The 18,753-nt window shown below is 40.8% G+C and overlaps 1 protein-coding gene across 1 annotated transcript in view; it reads right to left on the minus strand.

Moving 5' to 3' along the window:
• Positions 1 to 10,920, minus strand: part of lingo3b (leucine rich repeat and Ig domain containing 3b) — a 65,041-nt gene extending 54,121 nt beyond the window's left edge. Inside the window, exons 1-2 of the mRNA XM_074688333.1 lie at positions 10,858 to 10,920; positions 3,777 to 4,390 (exon numbers count right to left, since the gene is read on the minus strand). The gene's annotated coding sequence lies outside the window, so the exon portion shown is untranslated. The remainder of the gene's footprint in view (positions 1 to 3,776; positions 4,391 to 10,857) is intronic.
• Positions 10,921 to 18,753: the final 7,833 nt, after the last annotated feature.

Consider the following 18,753-nt stretch of genomic DNA (forward strand, 5'->3'; position numbering starts at 1 on the left):
GAAACTGAATCACAATATTTAAACTGGAACTGAAACTGGAGGAATAGATCCAGCGTGCTGGATCACGGGACAAACGCCTGTTATAAAACGACCAGCAGTCACATTGTGTTTTAATCACCTCGTATGTTGACATGTACTGCATGTACTGTGCTATTCAGCAGTATGTTGTATGCTATATCGGGAAGCACAACATGCTGTAGATCAAAGAGACATATGAACCTGCATCGCCTGTGAAGAAGATTCGCTGGTTGTCCAAAGCGATGAATTCAACCATTAAACATTCACACTTTCATGAGTGGAGCACTTAAGATAATCTGGATACAGTTTTATCTGCTCAGTTTGGTTACTAATAATGGAAGCTCTGAAGCCAGAATACTTGGAGCTCCCCCCACAAAAGAAAAAAAAAGAGGCTCTGGCAAAGAAATACGAAAGCAATCAAAATTTCCAAAGCCACGGGTATTGACTTTGTATCAAGGCCTCAGCTCCACCAATGCAGGGTGTCAGCACCTATCTAGGCAGTGTTTTGGCCTCACATCTCACAGCAGGCCACAGGGTCCCTGTTAAAGGTCCCATATTATGCAAAAATCCCTTTATTAAGTCTTTTAGTGAAATTTGTGGGTCTTTGGCTTTCCTCCCAGCCCACAAAAAGTAATATTTAATGACAAAGCCTGTACTTAATAGTGCTTGTGAATGTAAAATCCTGACTTAAAACGGGCTGTTTGGATTTTGGGGATTTGCTGACGTCAGATATTCCTTTTTTTGACCAATCAGGAGCAAGTCTGACCTGATTGGTCCACCAGGGCAGATACCCCCGTACCCCCTCCCCACCCACTCCCCTCCTGCTGCTGCTCCAGCAGCCATAGCTGCCATCACTGCTTTGTTTTTGGCTGTAAACAGCCACATAGTTCCATGCACAAGCTTCCCATCTCTGAAGAAGACAAGACTAAGTGGCTAGAGTTCATTTATCAAGGAAATGTTCCAGCTACACTCAGTAAAACTGTGCATGTGATTTTGCTAGTCACTTCGCGGCCGACTGCTTTTCCAACTTTGAACAGTGCAACAGAGGGCTAGTGAATAGACTGGTCCTGAATCCAGACACATTACCAACCATCGGCCAACAAACCTGGGATCCTGGAAATGTGAGTATTTTAAATGCTGTGTGCTGTGGAGCAGATGTGAGAGCTTTTCCTCAGTGTCCCCCCTGTCTCTGTGTTAGCTTCAGGATGCTAACAGTAGCTGCGGTTAGCCTGTTGTTTTAGCCTGTAATGTTACGGTAAATGATCTTCGCTGTTTTCTAAACATTGTGCATTCGGAGCTCGTGGCGCCGCTCTCAGTGACGTGGAAGAGCAGGGCGGTATCAGCGGTGGCTCATTTACATATGAAGGTCACGCCCACTAAATCAGAGCGTTCTGAACAGAGGGGCTATGAGAGCCTGGAAACAATGCTGCTGTGCTTGATTTATTGGCTTTTTGGACCAAAACATGTTACTACCATTTCATGAAAACATCAATGATCCATATTGGAAATATTGACATGCATCAATTAATCAATATCTTTACCCACTCCTACTCCGAGAGCAATTTTTGACATCCATGGCTCAAGTTACGAATTTGAAATCTTAGAGATGCACTTATTGCCCGGATTGCAGGACAGGATCCTGCTCCACTTTTGTTCAGTAGCCTGTCAAGCTGCTCTCACATCCGTGCCTGGTGACTGTCATTATTTCCAGTCTTTTCTCCAACTGTATCAACAGGCAGAAATGAAATGTGCCACAACTTGTTTCTGCATATTGATTCGATACGACATGCTGATGAGGTTGTCCTTAGAATTGCTTTTTTGTTGTGGAGAACTGGTCTCAGTTGTTTTTTTGGATTTCAATCAATCTGAACAAAGTATTTAGCCCAGCCTGGTAATAAATGAGAAAGCTATGCTCTGTACTCCTCTCTGAAAAGGCAGCAGCAGAATGCTTTTGTGAATAAAAACAAATATCATCCCCTCCCACTGGTAATCTGTGCCTATCCCTCTCCATCACTTCCTTCAGCGTCTTTTTCCTGTTGTGGCTGAAAAGTCTCACTTTACAGCTGTGTCCATTCACTCGAAAAATACATCAACACCTTCCAAGAAGACCAAGTTAATCCATACTCTTCAGTTTTTCTGCCAACACCTGACCGCTTTCTATCCTCTCCATCCCTGCTCTATTATCACCCTGATTTCACACCTTTTTTTTTTTAAATCAACGCCACTCTTTCTTTTCCTCTTATCTTCTTCTTAGCAATCATACCATGTCTCTTTACATTACTTTGGCAGCAGTCAGGCCGCTAATGCCCCTCTATAGACAGCTGGTGCATTGCTGTATTATAAAGGTTGTACAGGTGGTGGGATTATGTGACTGCTTTGATGTAAATATGTGTAATCTCTGGGATCTATACTGTTTTAAGATAAGAGAAGGAAATGACATATAGGGAAAGAGAAACACGAAAGCTACAAGAAAGAGGGCTGCATACATTAATTCGTGCAGGGAGTCAGCTGGGGAGAAAGGTTGTAGGGGGATTCGGCTCTCTTGTCAGACGCTGGGAGTTTGCCCATATGCTCCGAGCGATTTTCCTGCCAGCTCTGTCTGGGTGAGGGTTTTTTTTGTTCCTTTTTAAGGCAGACGAGTCTGTGATAAAGTTAGAAACCCAAACAAGTTAATGAGGAGCAGGAAATAATGAGCTGATTGCATGATTAGAAGCGTAATTCTCCTGTTCTCTTTGAAAAGCCCGCACAGTTACTCCCTATTTTTGCATTTTTTCTGGATCCGCAAGTGCAGCAGAAACAAGACGTGTGAGCTGCGTTCAGGCTTCACTGAGGTCACACTCAATGCTCTTGTTCGGGTGACCATGTGGGGAAATGAGCATGAAACCCCAGTCCTCCCCTCCTGTCTGTCTGTCTGTCTGTGCCTCGCTTTGATTGTTGAAAAGGCCGACAGGAAACTAACAAGCCGTGCTGTCCGGAGGGGCCAAGCCAGGTAAAGGTAATTGCTCAGCAAGAGAATGAAACAGGAGATAGGATCAGGAGAGAAGGGAAAGAGGTGACAGTCTATAATTGGAAACAGAAAGACACAGGGGAGATTGTAAGAAAAGAAAGAGGAGGTTACAGATGAGTGTCTGGCAGATACACCTCACGCAGACCTGCTGCCATAAGCCATATGCACTCTGCCACAACGTGACATAACACATGGCTACACATGTCATGTTACAGCACATAGCTGTGCAGCATGGTAAGGGGAGCTATATGTGTCTCAGTGCACAAACAAGTCTGCAGCAGCCACAAGTTTCAGTTGCTTTCACATTTTTATTGTTGCACGATTTATGGCTCCACACTGTGTGCAGACTAAACCGCTCAGAGTGGATGTAATGAGAGGTGTAACGGCCACAAAAACAAGTGTTGGTTTAAGTGTGATGTAATTGTTTCATTTGTCTGGTGTGGCTGAACATTACATCAGTGCAGGTTTATTTGAAGACAGCGTGTGAAAGCCATTATGATGCTTAAGTTCATGTAATAACAGGATGTGGACTGTAAGAAAGCATGACCACAGGCACACACATGAGCTCTCCTTATCATCCTCTTTCCTTTGCTGCAAGTATCCGAGGGCAAGTAGGGAGACTTGTCGAGATGGGTAAACATCAACCATGAAGCAGCCCTGTTGCGTTTCAAATGTTTCTGAGCTCGACTTCCAACACCATAGCAACCATAAAGGAGAAAATGTTCACTGTGCGATGTGTGAGTGGACTTACCCAGGACTAAAGCGTGCTCCCTGATGCCTCCTCATCTGTCCAGCTTTGTGCGTATTTGATTTTTCCTTTCCCTCTCGGCCAACAAGTTGCACACAGCACTCCACACGTGCCAGCCCTCCGCTCCCCCTCAGTCTGTCTCCGTGTCCCCGTCAGTCCCAGGCATCAGCTGCTGAGCCGAACCTACCACTCGTCCCCCTCTTCTCCTCTTCTTCACCCTCCCTCCTGCCTGCCGACAGGCTCGTGGGTACACACCTCCTTTCACTCCTTCTTGTTGACTGTCCCCTTCCAAAAATGATCCAAGCATTCACAGGAGAAGAGTCGCTGAGATTTCGCCAGAGCTGGTGCTCCTCAGCGGGTCAGGGCACCCTCCATCTCCCCCAGCATGGATGTGGGATTAGAGGACAGGAGGGAGAGGACGGGGAAGGAGCGTGCTGTTGCTGTAGCTGTTGCCTCTGCCTGCTTCAGTGTGAGCGCCTCGCACTCGCTTGGCATGCTTTTCAACCCTCTCTCTCCTGCTCACTCCTCCCCCTCCTCAGTCACTGTCTATCTGCTGCTGCTCCAGCTGTTTGGATTCACAATCCAGTGTGCTGCAGGGCATACGGCTCAGGGAGTCTCTATAAAAAGACAGGCAGGACCGAAAACGAAGAGTGAGAGCAGACACAGATTTAGGAAGCAGGACAAAAAGCAGTGAGGGGAAAAAGGGGGTTGATCCTGGATGAGGGAACAAAACAAAAAAATAGTTCAGGTGTAAATTATTTAACAACAAACATAAAAATCAGTAAGGTGAGTCATTTGCTTACAGGTGGTCTGCCTCAAATACAAAAAACAACAGACAAACATGGTCACAGTTTCAGCATGTTAATGTTTTCTAGTGAGGAATCCAACAACAAACAAATATAATAAACTGAACAATTACTTAATGCCTCTTCTTATGCCACATTGATCTTGGTCTTGAGAGGAACTCGTGTGCATGACTTTAGTAATACACTGAGATGTGTGCCACTCTTAGGTTACAGGAGAAGAATGAGAAAAAGAGAGGAGAGAACCTTTATCTACACTCCTGTAAATGTCATCAAATATATATTTTAGGGTCACATAAATTAAATCATGACAGAATATAATCACCCTTTTAAGAAAAATGGCCGAAAGTAATTTTTTCCAAGCTTCTTAGGAAACAAAACTAGAGCCCGACCGATATAGGATTTTTAGGGCAGATACTGATACTGGGGGCAAAAACAAGCCGATATCTGATATATCGGCTGATATATATAATAAATTCATTGATACACAGGATATATAATGTATAAGACCACAAATTATTATAATATCACTGCTGGCAGAACATAGATAACCAGGATTCAGTAACATTACACATTTCAGGCATGTCTCACAGCACCAGGCTGCTCGCAACGCTACATAGCGATGGCTACTAAACTACTAAACAAACTAACAAACTTTGCTTGTCAATATGTAAATACTGAACAGTAATTTATCTCATCTGTTGTATCCAGTAAAAAGTTGTCTTAAACAAAGAGAATTTTTACGACCTGATTCTCATTTCAAGAACAAACCCACGCTTTGTAAAGAGTCACATCTTCACGACAGTGTGTGTGAGACTCTGGGCCAAAAGGTGGCGCTGCAGTCAAATTTAAACAGATCCTCTTCTCAGCACATTGAACACTGTGTTTTGTTTTGCAGTTCTTAACTGTTCAAAGTACACATAACGTATTTGTATATATCCTGCAGTAAATACACATAAACACCTGCACACTGCTCATCTTACCTCAATGCAAGTTGTGTCTTTCTATGCAAGATGTTTTTCGTTGTTTTGCTGCACTATGAAATTGAAGCTTTAACAATTCCATTGTACAATTGTATAAAGACAATAAAGACATTCAATTCTACTCTGTGAACAATAAAGCTCAAGAAATAGATCCCGACCGCTGTGGGATTTTTGGGGCCGATGCAGATACCAGTACCAGGGGGCAAAAAAACAGCCGATATCCAATATATCGGCCGATATCTGATACATCAACTGATATCCGATATATCCGCTGATATATATAAGAAATTCATTGATATACACAGGATATATACTGTATATAATCACAAATCATTATAATACCCATATGATTCAAGACAGAGACAAAACACTATTAAATTAAAACAAGGAACTTAAATTATAAAACTGTCAACATAAGAACTGTAGTGTTAACCAATGATAAATAAGAACAAAATGTAAACACAATAATAAATAAATAAGTCAAACTGTTAACACACAATGAGCAACTTACACAACGTTAAAACGCCTTATTATAATCTTACATTAGATAATGGTGGACGTGTGAAATAAGAGTAGCATTTATCTCTGTTTATCTCACAAAAAGCCAACTGGACGTTAAAACGTCATTCTATAGTCTTACATTAGATAATGTTGGACGGAGCGGCCAGGCACTCGGGCAGCCCAACACACAGACACACAGGAGCAGGAGCGACAGAATCTCCGTGGTGCAAAATTGTTTATAATCGGCTACATTTTGGCTGATGTTGATTAATCGGTGACAGGCATAATCGGCCCAACCGATTAATCGGTCGGGCTCTAGAAACAAGATAACTTGGCCTTGGCCGGTAACATGCTGCTTCATCCCTACAACAATGGCTTCGTCATTTTTAGTAGATGAGGCCTGATCAGAGTCAGAACTGTCAAGTGTTTCTCCAACAAAAGAGGAAAAATATTTCAACTCTTTGAGGTGTTCAGTCAAAAATAAGGCTTTCCATTTTTGCTAAATACTAAATGCTAGCTCATAGATTGTCTAATTAATGTAGTCTCCCCAACATCACCCGTTTGTTTCTGAAACAGACTTTTGAAGCAAATCAGCTATTACGGCCATATTGGAAGTGACAGGGGATTTGAGGACAGCTATAGGGTGCCTGTCAGTCACATGACCTGGGCCTCTGAATGGGCAAGCTTGTGATTTTGATATCCTCTGAACTGCCGAGTTAAAAATAATAATTCACCCCCCATACAGCGTGTGCCCATAATAAAATCAGTGATTCAGACAGGAGACGTTTTTTGAACTAGTGAAAAACAGCTTTTTTTTGGCTTGGTGTGTATGTGACTTCCAGTACTTCCAGAGCCAGCCTCAAGCCTCACACTTGAGAAACAGCAGATTTTAGCACTTCAGCAATGTCTTATATTTTTTTAGACCGGAGGTTGCCGCTTGTGCTAGCTTCCTGGATGTAACTACTTTGCTGGATAAAAAAGAGCCATCTTGAAACACTTGTAAAATTGCCTTCGTCACATAGTGCCAGTTTTAATTTGGGCAAAGTAATACAGTTTAAGTCCCGCTCCAGACATACAACAGGGGTAGATTTGCATGATTTGTTCCACTGAGGATTTAAGTGAATTTGCCAGAGGTGGCCAACAACATGTGAAGATAATCAAGATAAAGAAAAACATCATTAGGGTGCACCGATCACAGTTCTCTGGCTGATCAACGATCTTTAAAAAGCCTGACCTGCTGATACCAATTTGGGCAGATACATATTTCTATTTTCTATAACTGACAGCATAAACCTTCAATGTTCCAATTTTATTTCATGAAAATCATTGAACAATACCTGTGAAACGATAAAGTCTATATGTTTTAACTTAAACAACCAATAAAGTGTCCTGAGTTTTAGGCCTCAGAGCAAAAAGCAACAATAGCTGGCTGTCAGACCTTCCTGGAGGTATATAGGATCAGTTTCATATGTAGGAAATCTGCACCAATTGATCAGCTGACCGATAGATCGGTGCATGTCTGAAAATCTTTTTGTTAAGAAATGACTTTGGCCAGTATCTTAAGAAGGTGATGACATGTGACCAAAATGAGGCCTAAAGCCTTGAAGTTCACTGCCATAGACTGTATATAGAGTAGACAGCGTGGTTCCGCCATTTACCATTGTACGGTTTTGAAGCTAAAATTCCCCTGTCACAGGCGCAGCCATTGAAGCAGTTGTGCAGCCAGAGTCTGGGCAGTAGAGACTGTGAGGGATTCTGGGAGGATCTGAGTGGAGCTGGGAGACAAAAATAATAATAATTTTTTTTCTTTCAAGAGTCTAGTGGGTTTCCTGACTCTGCCTTCCGACATGTTTTACAATCCCCCAAAAAATACACGAGAATGGCAGCTGTCAATCATCATTAAACGAGACATAAAACCTCCTTTTTAACCTCTTATAACTAATGAAAACGAAACTTTTCAGAAAAAAGAGGACTTGAATACTAGACAGCCAAATGATATCTTGAAATCACCACAACAATCAAACATGAGAAACATTTCTACAAGGAGTATTAATTTTTTAAAGTTTGACCACAGCCCATCTGGAATGACTGGATAGTCTGATTTTTTTAACCTATACTGCAGCCAGCCACTAGGGGGAGCAGTCTTTGCGCGGACCTCATTTCGAGCCGTGCAAGCGGACGTCCATTTTTTTACAGTCTATGATCACTACACTAAAACACTCAGTCCTGCCTCTGTTGATCTGGTTTGGCCAAACCTCCTCACTGTGGCTTTAACCGTTGCATGGGGAACACAGTTTTGTTAATCAGGGGGGATTTGCTAATCATGGTTCACATTAAAACAGAGCTGCAGTTGATGGGATGAGAAGTTGAATTTAGATCTTTTATGCAGTGGGCGCAGTGCTCTCTCATCCAGATGGTTAGAAAAGTCAAACACTCAGAACAGCAGTAAGTGCTGTTAAACTTAAAGCCTCCTCGGCTTATCAAAGATCAGGAGGGATTTGGATTTTAGAAGAACAGAAGCTTTTCTCTGTGATTTGAATTTAATGACAATACAAGAGCCACAAATTAGGTCTCTAAGACTCACAGATAAAAAAGGATGATCTATCCAAACAAAGGGAAAATACAGCTGGTGTGATTTACTTCATCAGGCTGTTCCAGGTTGCTGGGGCCTGGGAACTTGTACACTTTGGCTCATTTGGGGATTGCACATCAAAAAAGGAAAGAAATCTCATAGGGGATCATTAAAATCATAAAACTCCACTCCGAGGAACAGGCTACCAGAGCAGAAATGCTGCAGAAACCTGAGCCAAATGGCACACAAATGTTCCTGGTTTGTGTTATAGATACTGTACACAAGACAGGGATTTAGATTCCAACTGGCTCCTTGAGATTGTCGTTCTTTTTGTAGATTTGTTCTGTTTAATCACCTCCCCCATTTTGCCAGAGGCACACAGAGTGACGGAGCGAATGAGAGAGAAAAAATAGACATTTATATTGTTCGGTCCTGTTGCCTTGTCAGGGTAAATCAGATCACAGCCTGCTGAGGTTCACACACTCACACACACACACTGAAACACTCGAGCCTGACTGACTGCCCCGAGGTCAGTTAACAGCTCATCACAGGAAAGGAAAAGTCTGGCCTGTGACCCTTGGGCAAGGGGTCAGCCATGTCATGATGCCTGGTGGAGGCCAAGTCCAGCAAACACCTACCATAGCATGCTCAGGGCCTATCTGAGCCCACCGCCCACACGCTCCTATTAACACACCACCACACGTGTTTGCTAAAGCTGCCATGTAATCATGAATGAAGCCGTAAGGCCCCTAGTATCCGACTAAAACCCTATCCTCCTACATTCATCTCCGAGTATAATTCACAGAACGCGTTATGTTAAAGAGAAGCTCACATGAGAGATGCTCTTTGTTGCAGCTAGCACACATTTACACAAAAGGTACAGTGCTTAAATATTTCTTATGTAACCGTGTCGTTCTCAAAGACACAATGTTGTTGCTAAGATTATCTAAAACTACTCCATTCTATTCAAATGTCTTCAGAAGCTAAAACAGGAGGAAAATCAGCCAGAGTGCACAATAAAATTGAAGCTGGTAAACTTAACTATTTTCATCTAATTATTTAAAACTTTCTCTACCCACGGTCAAATGCCGTCTGTGAGAAATACTTTTTAGATATAAAAGATACTGATGTACTGGTAGTGATACTTTTCCAGCTGTTTAGAGCCAATAAACCCAAGCAGTCTGTTGGATCATTAACATCAATACTTTTTACTTAACTACGGGTGCAACAGCTAACCTTGAAAATAACACAATCTAGAAGATTCTTAATATCACACAAACATGGCTCTGAGGTCAAGTCTACACCAAAAACGATGCAAAATCCTTTAAAAAAAAACCTCTGCTCACAAACATTCATTTCCTTAAAAACACTGATGAAAATATTGTAACAAACTGTCCTCTGAGTAATTCACTAATTGTGCTTCATTCTGCAATTTATTTCAGTGTGTTCATAAACAACTTACATCTGCTGACCTTTTATTTTGTTTCCCTAGGAATCAAACTGGAGTACTTTTTATCCATACATACATTATCAGACCAGATTATCATGGTAGATTAAACAAGAGAGCCAAACTGATAGTTTTAAGGTTAGTTTTAAAAAATGTAGGACATTTCTCTTTCAATTTGATTACATTACTTAATCAAACATCAAATAGAGATGGTGTCAGTACAGTACTCTACTCATTTCTTGTCAGGCATTTATTCTCCATATTGGTGTATCAATGATTTCTGAATAAATACAACATCAATAAGAGAAAGGTATTACATGTTCAGTTTTTGCTAATTTTTAGACAGCTTAACCGAAATAGACCAATAACAAGATAGGAGGTGTTGATTAAAATAAGGACATATTCAGAAGTTTAATGTTTACATTTTGATATTTGCAAGATCACTTTATAAGGAGTTTAATAAGTTACCCAGAGAGCGGTCCCAGCCACAAAAATACTCTATGTGGGTCCTTAGCATGGCAAAATTTAGAAAACCCTGACTTAAGATATGTGAACATACAATACACAGGGGTTAAAAAGGAAGTACACGAAGATTTTCTAAAACAGAAACTCAGGGAGCCGCACTGACCTCGTGCGGCGCCACAGAGGCGGCAGACTAAACAGAAGCTAGCTCAACAACTATCTTCTAACAGCCTGAAATGTGAAAAAAACACCATTAAAGCGCAAATACAATCACAAAACACAACGGTTGAGCCATGTCAGAGTAAGTATTTCTTACCTAAAACAGAAGAACATCTACATGGACGTTTCCTCACCAACACCTGCGTCATGTACGTGAGTGCCAGGCATGACTAATCTATCCAGAGGATCACCTCTCACAAATCGCACAGAAACGATTTGAAATAATAATAATAATAATAATAATAATAATAATAATAATAATTATTATTATTATTATTATTATTATTATTATTATTATTATTATTATTATTATTATTATTGAAAAAATAATAAACACTGACATGTTTTTCTTGCCATTTATTGTATTATATGTGTATAAAATTACTTATGTGATCAAAATAAATTTATCATCCACACCAACATACTATATATTCTGTAGTAACTATATATATATATATATATATATATATATATATATATATATATATATATATATATATATATATATATATATATATATATATATAAGACCAGACCAAATACAATAGTGCTTCCCTCTAGCTTGCTAGAAGGTGCCCTTTCCCTCCAGGCAAGGACTCTAAAAATGAATTTGGTAATAACTGGCTCAAGCTTAGCATATTGTGGTTGGGTGTGTAGGATTCTTTGAACCTCAAATTAATACACTCTGCATTCTACACTGGCCCTAAAGTGCAAAATAATACAACAACGAACAGAAGAAGAAGAAGAAGAAGAAGAAGATGGAAAAACAAAAAGAGAAAACTCAAACAGTCTGAACTGTGCTGCGCTTCAGGCCCACTGTGCATTGCAGATCACGAAACACTGTCAGAGAACAATTTAAACTTCAAGTTTACCTTTAAAGCCATGTTTTCTCCGATCCGCTCCTTTCCAGGTGAACATATCTTGAATACAAAGACAGGGGGTAAAAAAAAAATCAACCTTCTGAAGTGGGTCACCTAATTAAAAGTCAAAAAGCATTAACTTAAATGTAATTAGTGACCATAAAATTTTTACTTATAACACTACTTACTCCCTTACTGCCCCAGACCATTGACCCAGTTCTTGAAGTTGGGGTTATGCTGATTAAGTCTGATGCTTGAAATAGTTGCTGCAGGAATGATTTCATGACGTATGTAGACTGTATGACGTGCTATTTTTTACCAAAAGGATCAGTTTTGCTCCACTGTGTTAAACTGGTAGGCAGACATACAGGGCAGTGAAACAACATGAGGGCACAGGGTTGGAGTCTTGTCAATTAGAGGTGTTTAATCTGCAGATAAATCCACTGCAGCAGTCACTGTCGAGGCTTTGTCGGATTAGAGTTGCTCTTGTCTGATGACTGTAAAAACTTTGGGCTTTAAAGGAGTTATAAAGAAGACTTGCTTCTTGTTGTACATGTTCTTCTAAAACCCTGAATGGATGGCTTATTTCTTTCAGTATTTGTAACGAGAACCCTGTTGTTATTTTTTTTTCTACATTTCAGGATTTAGAAATTATTGATGACAGAGAAACAAGGGAGGCAGGTGGTGTTTTTCTACTGCTGTTTACTTAATGAAAAACACTTCGACTGCAAGAAATAATAAATTGGAGCTGCATGGAACAACACCAATTCTCCTAAATTAAAGGGAACATTTATCACAGCTCTTACTGACAAATTGTACTGGATCAGGCACAAATTACCAGCAGGAACTTCAACTCTGGGGTTTCATGATTCGAGTGCAATAGAGAGTCCTGTATCTGCATTTATAAGATGTCTGCAGGACTAGTGCAGGTTTTCAAGGTAAAAGCTTCAGATGTTATAACTGGATATCACTGGTGTTCACATACTGCAGCAGAGTGACAGTCTCTTTTCTTTTGGGAGGACTTTCATTTGCTGTGACATTTAGGACAGAACAGGATGACATTTGTGTTGTGAGAGTGTGTGGGACGAGGTTCAGACACTGAATGTATTTGATGGGGCTAATGTATTTCATAGGTGCCTGCTGATACACATGGTATAAAAATTGCCATAGGAAAATAAGATTTAGAGTTGTATCAAGAACCCAATTTATGTATTTGAGAGCCAAAAACAAGAAGATGTGTGTGATAATTAGAGCTACTCAGTCTATTTTCATTATCCTCAAATTTAAACAGGATTTTATCTCAGTCGCAGGAATGACTCATGCTCACACTTTCCTTTCGCTGTCACCTTTCGCGAGTGCTTCCTCAGCTCATGCAAATAAATTCCACACTAAGAGCAACTTCTCAGACATGATGCAGGAAATTTGATCTCACATGCAGACATTATTGATGTCTCTCTTTATTCCAGCCTACGGGCTGCCTGTCAGCTGCTGTGTTGTGAAACTAATCACAGCCTTGTTCTGTGTTGTTGTGTTTGGCAACTTCTCAGCATTTCACCATGTTGGAAACAGCAGACAGTGACGAGCCAAGTGGAATGACATCTGAGTGCGCTCACAAAAATACCAAACCCGTCTCACATGACCAGAACTATTTCCCATCAAGTAACTCAATACTGAGGATGTGGCTCCTTGGAGCTCCAAACATAAAAGTGTTGGGTTGAAGTGGTTTCTGATTTAGTAGAGACTCAGGCTGTAAAGGTAGACATCAAAATGAATTTCTGCTTTTACTGGTTGTTAAAAAGTTCCCGTCTGACTCAAGGTGGAGGACGAATTTGACAACCTTGGTAAAGCACAGAAATGTGTCTCAAAGTGTGGCTGCGGTCTGGTAGCACAATCATCTGCTTTGTGTTCTATTGGAATCATAAACAGCATCATGTCTGTGTTACCACTGACACTGAAACAAATGAATATTACAGTTAATTTGCATCTTTAAAGATCTTTCTTTTGTGGTCATCTCCATAAATTATTTTTGCACCTTCTCCATTTTGTGTTGATCATCTGTGAGAGAGGTTTGTTGTCTTTATGGCTAACCTAAAGTCTGATTCCTCTCAAGTGTCAAATTCATTCATGACATATTATCAGCGTCTCTTTGGGGCTTGAACTCTACGAGGAGATAAGGGGATTGAAAGGCATCTGCTCTGGGCTGCAGCAAAACCTTTTCCCCCTATAGAGTTGAGACAGTGGTGGTGAAGGTGTTGCTGATGAAGATGTCTGAGGCTGATGACAGAGCAGCTGAACAGGACTGTGAAGACTTGGCAGTGAAGATGGTTGGTGAAGTCATCTGGGACTGATGAAGCTGAAGGACTGTAAAGCCTGGGTGGGTGAAAGATGACGATGTCGTCTATAAATGATGAAGCTGCGAAATCTGGATGGTGATGAGGAGGTGGAGGGTTGCCTGCATCAGCTGAATGAACGAATGGCTGACAGAAGAGGGAGAAATGTTTTAAATGGGCAGCAGCAAGAATTGAGCTAACAATCAGGGTTTGTTGCAGTGCTATCGGACAGAGTAATAAAACAATAGAGAAGAGACTGTAAAAGAAACACATATAGGGCTATCTGGTTATGGTTATTAGTCACACTGACTCATCTCTAGCAGGCCTTAAAGATATATTTTTCCATTTGTTTAAATAATGTAATTATAACTGAGGAGCCCTTTTTTATTTTCAAAAATACTTTGACAACTGCTGTCAATCTCAAACTATAAAAAAGAGTACAGAGACAGAGAATTTGCACGGCTGACACTTCTGTTAATTTTTCAGCTCATCAAGTCTAATGGGACTGTAAAATTGTCACCTGGACAAAACTTTGACCCCTTACTGCCTGAATTAATTAACAGTTATAAAATAGATTGTCTTCATGTGTTTTTGCATTCTTACAGATGTTAAATTAAGTTGTATAATATATATAGACATGAGAAGTTCATCTCCTGACCAATATATTGTGACATAATGGATCTGATATGATCTTTGGTGTGTGTAAAATATGAATCAATAGGTAATAATGAGATACAAAGGTCATTTCAGCTGCATCAAGACCTGACAGGGTATGTTGCAAATTTGCAACAACAGGCATCAAGGGGTTAATTTAACATAAACTTGAGTCTTGTATCAAAATAAAGGGACTGTGGGGACTTGTCAGGTGATCTTGAAAAAGTCACCTGATGGGGGTAGTGGCCTCACTATTAGTTGAAGTTTCATGTCAATATATACAAAAAAATTTTAATGTATTCTGTCCTGTCTGTCCTTTTGTTGTTTTTTCCTATAATCATGAATGCTACTGATTATCAATATTGTCAATATATGTATTGAACTTTTTTTCATGTTAAACTAATGAAATGTCTGTATTCTTGATGCATCTATAAGAAATAACCAATCTGAGAAAATATATTCAGTAAAACACTGCGGCAGCTTAAAAATAATTTATACTTTTTTAAAAATCTCATTCTGTTGATTCTTTGAGTAGGATAAACATTTCAAAATTATAATAAGATAAAGATAAATAATATTCTGTATCTGGAGATACTTGAGGTATAAAGATTTGTGAGTGGCATTTGTTTGTCCTGGTGTTGAGGTATTATTGCTCTCCAGCTGAATGCTGTCCCATGTGTGTCAGACCACCATGTACCACTAAAACCTCTCTGCAACAGATTTTACCGTGTCCTTTGAAATCGTTTCAAGCCATTCATTTGAGCTTTCCCGCTGATGTTTGTGTTTTTGTATCCTTTGCTTTTCAACGGGGCACCGGGCGGAGTACCTGATGGAGCCACAGACACCTTTACTTCTGATTTCCTGTGACTTTTTCTCACCCAATTAATGATGAGCACTTATTCCACTCTTTAAACCAACCAACGAACTGCCTTTTCTAGTGGGCGGAGATGAACGCATGTTGAATTCAGGCAGAGTGGTGCTGCGTTCAAGGCAAACTGGAAATACGGGACAAATTGCATCCTGTATTGATTTCAAATGGGACACAACGTGTATGTGTGAAATACGGGATGATTCCGTATTTTACGGGACGGTTGGCGACCCTATGCATACATGGCACTGTGGATGGTCCCAGCCAAAGGTGTCACTGCTACCACTTTAAACAGATAGTCCTCACATCCCCTTTAATATTTGTAGCTGGTTAGTCAAAACACGTATAAATTGAGACGGATGGAAGCTCTCGATTTAGAAAAATGTTTTTGTGCTGCTCAGACAAAAAATACTCTATCCGTCCCTGACTGTAATAAAGTTTCCACCCAGTAGCTCGGCCCGTAGACTCAGAATGAACAACTTATTCACTGCTCCCTGTACCTGAGCTGGCCTCGACATGTCAGGTAATAACTTTGTTTTCAGCAGAGCCCAAAACAAAATGGATTTACCATAAAAAGAGAGAAAGAACTTTTTGTCCTCTCTTTCTCCTTTTCTCCTTCCTCCTCGCTCCGTCCTTTTCTCTCGGCTCCTGTTTGGCTCACAGAGACAGATCACTGATGACACGTTTATTAGCAGTGATATTAGGGAGGAGAGTAAAAGCAGTTAGCGCTGATGCTAACTATGTTGGCAATGCGACATTGTTATCTCTCCCTGTGTGTGTGTGTGTGTGTGTGTGTGTGTGTGTGTGTGTGTGTGTGTGTGTGTGTGTGTGTGTGTGTGTGTGTGTGTGTGTGAGTGTGTGAGTGTGTGTGTGTGTGTGTGTGTGTGCGTGTGTGTGTGTGTGTGTCTGCGTGTGTGAGACTGAGAGTCTTATCAGTGGAAACAGACCTGGACGTGAGCAGGGTGGTGAGCAGGAGGGCGATGAGGAGGGGGGAGGATGGGGTGAGGAAAAGCAACAGTGAAATTGAAGTACAAGGAAAGAAATAGGGAGCAGGCAGGGGCGGGGAGACAGATGATAGACACATGGAGGATATCAAAAAGATATAATGCGTTGTGAACGAGGAGAGCGTGAGATAAAAGACAGAAAAAGGAGAAGAGTGGTAGGAGGGGGAGTGGGGCACAAATGGGACGTGATGCGGGTGGAAAGTGGGAGCAGAAGGAAAGACTGGGAGGAGAAAAGAAGACGATAGGAGCTGAGTGAAAGAGATGATGCCCAGAAGGTTATGGGGATGACTTGGCAGGTGAGGGAAGATGGGCTTCAGAAATTAGCTTTTTGATGGACCGGCCTTGTGAGCAGATGCCTCCAGGACTGCCACTTTCAGCACTGTTATTGCCACGCTGACTCAGTTTGGCCAGTTGACTATGATGAACATAAATATTCTCCAAAAGAAGGTTAGGTTGATGACTTCAAATAATATCAAACCCTCTGAAGCAAAATCACTCATTTCCCCCCATAAAATGAAGTTATAGATGTCTAAAGCCCTGTTTCCATCAAGCAGTCTGGTTCAGATCAGTACGGTTTGGTACGGGTTGGCTCGGTTAAGCTTGGTCCTGTTTGCATTTCCACAGCCAACTGTGCCCCCTCGTGGTAGGCAGCGTGTAAGCTGGATGCCGACAGCTGCATCAGTAACATGACAGTATGACGCCATAGCAGGCGACACAGTTTACTCTCCTTATAAATCCAACAAAGAAGAAAAAACACGACACAGTAAACAAACAGCAACAATGGAAGACATCCAGCTTTCCGTCCTCTTTGTGATTGGCATGTGGCTCTTTGATACAAAATGCAACCAAGCTTTATTTCAGAGAAGACTGTGTGCCGCCAGGAGAAATGCAGCTGCTATGGCACTGTAAGTGACGATTCTTTCGACCAATCAACGGTCTGCAGTGTTGTAGCTCCATCTTCTGAGATTGGATCGGTTTAGTCCGGCAACCCTATGTCTTGGTTATTTGGGGGTCTGTCCCGGGATAAGTCAGTGGAAACACCGGAAAATGTGAGCTGTGCCGAGACAAACTGACCTGAACCGCTTGGTGAAAACAGGGCAGAAGTTGCACAAAAATGACTCCAGGTTGAAACAGTCAGAAGACTGAAACTGCTTTGGTGTGTGTATTTTAAAACATAACTGTGAGCACAGTGTTCAACAAGACTTTCCAAACAGAAATAGAGAGAAAGATATGCTCTTTCATAGGTGCTATTCATTAATTGCTATTGTTTGGTTTTGTATTTTCTTTTTGGCATTACTTCATATTTTACCCAGTGTTATATCTTGCTACTTCCCTGACTGTAAACTGTGTGTGGGAATAATGAAACAGGGTTATACAAACCTAAAATGTTTGTTTTTTGGATCCTGCTTTTTTGATTTGTCATGAAAAAAAAATTAACTTCAGCGTCATCAGGGGTATCTTGTTATTTGGAGCCAACCTCAAGTGGACACTCAAGGGACTGCAGAGTTTATTTTAATTGGCTTCAATTTTAAATACGGGGGTTGCAGCCTGTGTAACATCTTGGTCTATCATCTGTGAAAGTTTGCTATGAAACAAATCAACTCCTGAGCGGCTAACAATACAGTGGTGTGGCTCAACTCAATCTTAGTATTTAAGTTGGTAGCTGATAAAAGTTTGTTTTTTTAATTATTTCAAACTGCACCAGCTTCGTAACAAAGCTCTGTCATCATCACACACACACACACACACACACACACACACACATACACACAAACATATATATATATATATATATATATATATATATATATATATATATATATATATATATATATGTTGTTCCTGGCTGCAACAGAGTAAGAATGGCGTCCAAGTGTGTGATGTCACATTGTGGAAGGTGGAACAGTAAACACTCAGCAAGAGTTTCACACACACACACACACACACACACACACACACACACACACACACACACACACACACACACACACACACACACACACACACATCATACTCAGACTCTATGCACGTCTTATCCCATGTGTTACTCCTTATACAACCCAGACACAGGGGAGTAATGAGACAACTTGGCGATTAATGATGAGCATGAAAAGGAAGTCTTGATTCTAGAAACTATTTTTCAAAACTCTGAATATCTATTAAAGGTCCTATGTTATGCTCCTTTTCTGCAGTTTATTGATGTCTTCATGAAATGGTAGTTACATGTTTTGGTCCAAAAAGCCAATAAATCAAGCACAGCAGCATTGTTTCCAGGCT

The sequence above is a fragment of the Halichoeres trimaculatus genome, unplaced genomic scaffold (genome assembly GCF_033239565.1).
Source record: "Halichoeres trimaculatus isolate MK-OKI-2021-1 unplaced genomic scaffold, fHalTri1.1 fHalTri1_scaffold_15, whole genome shotgun sequence".
Lineage (NCBI taxonomy): Eukaryota > Metazoa > Chordata > Actinopteri > Labriformes > Labridae > Halichoeres > Halichoeres trimaculatus.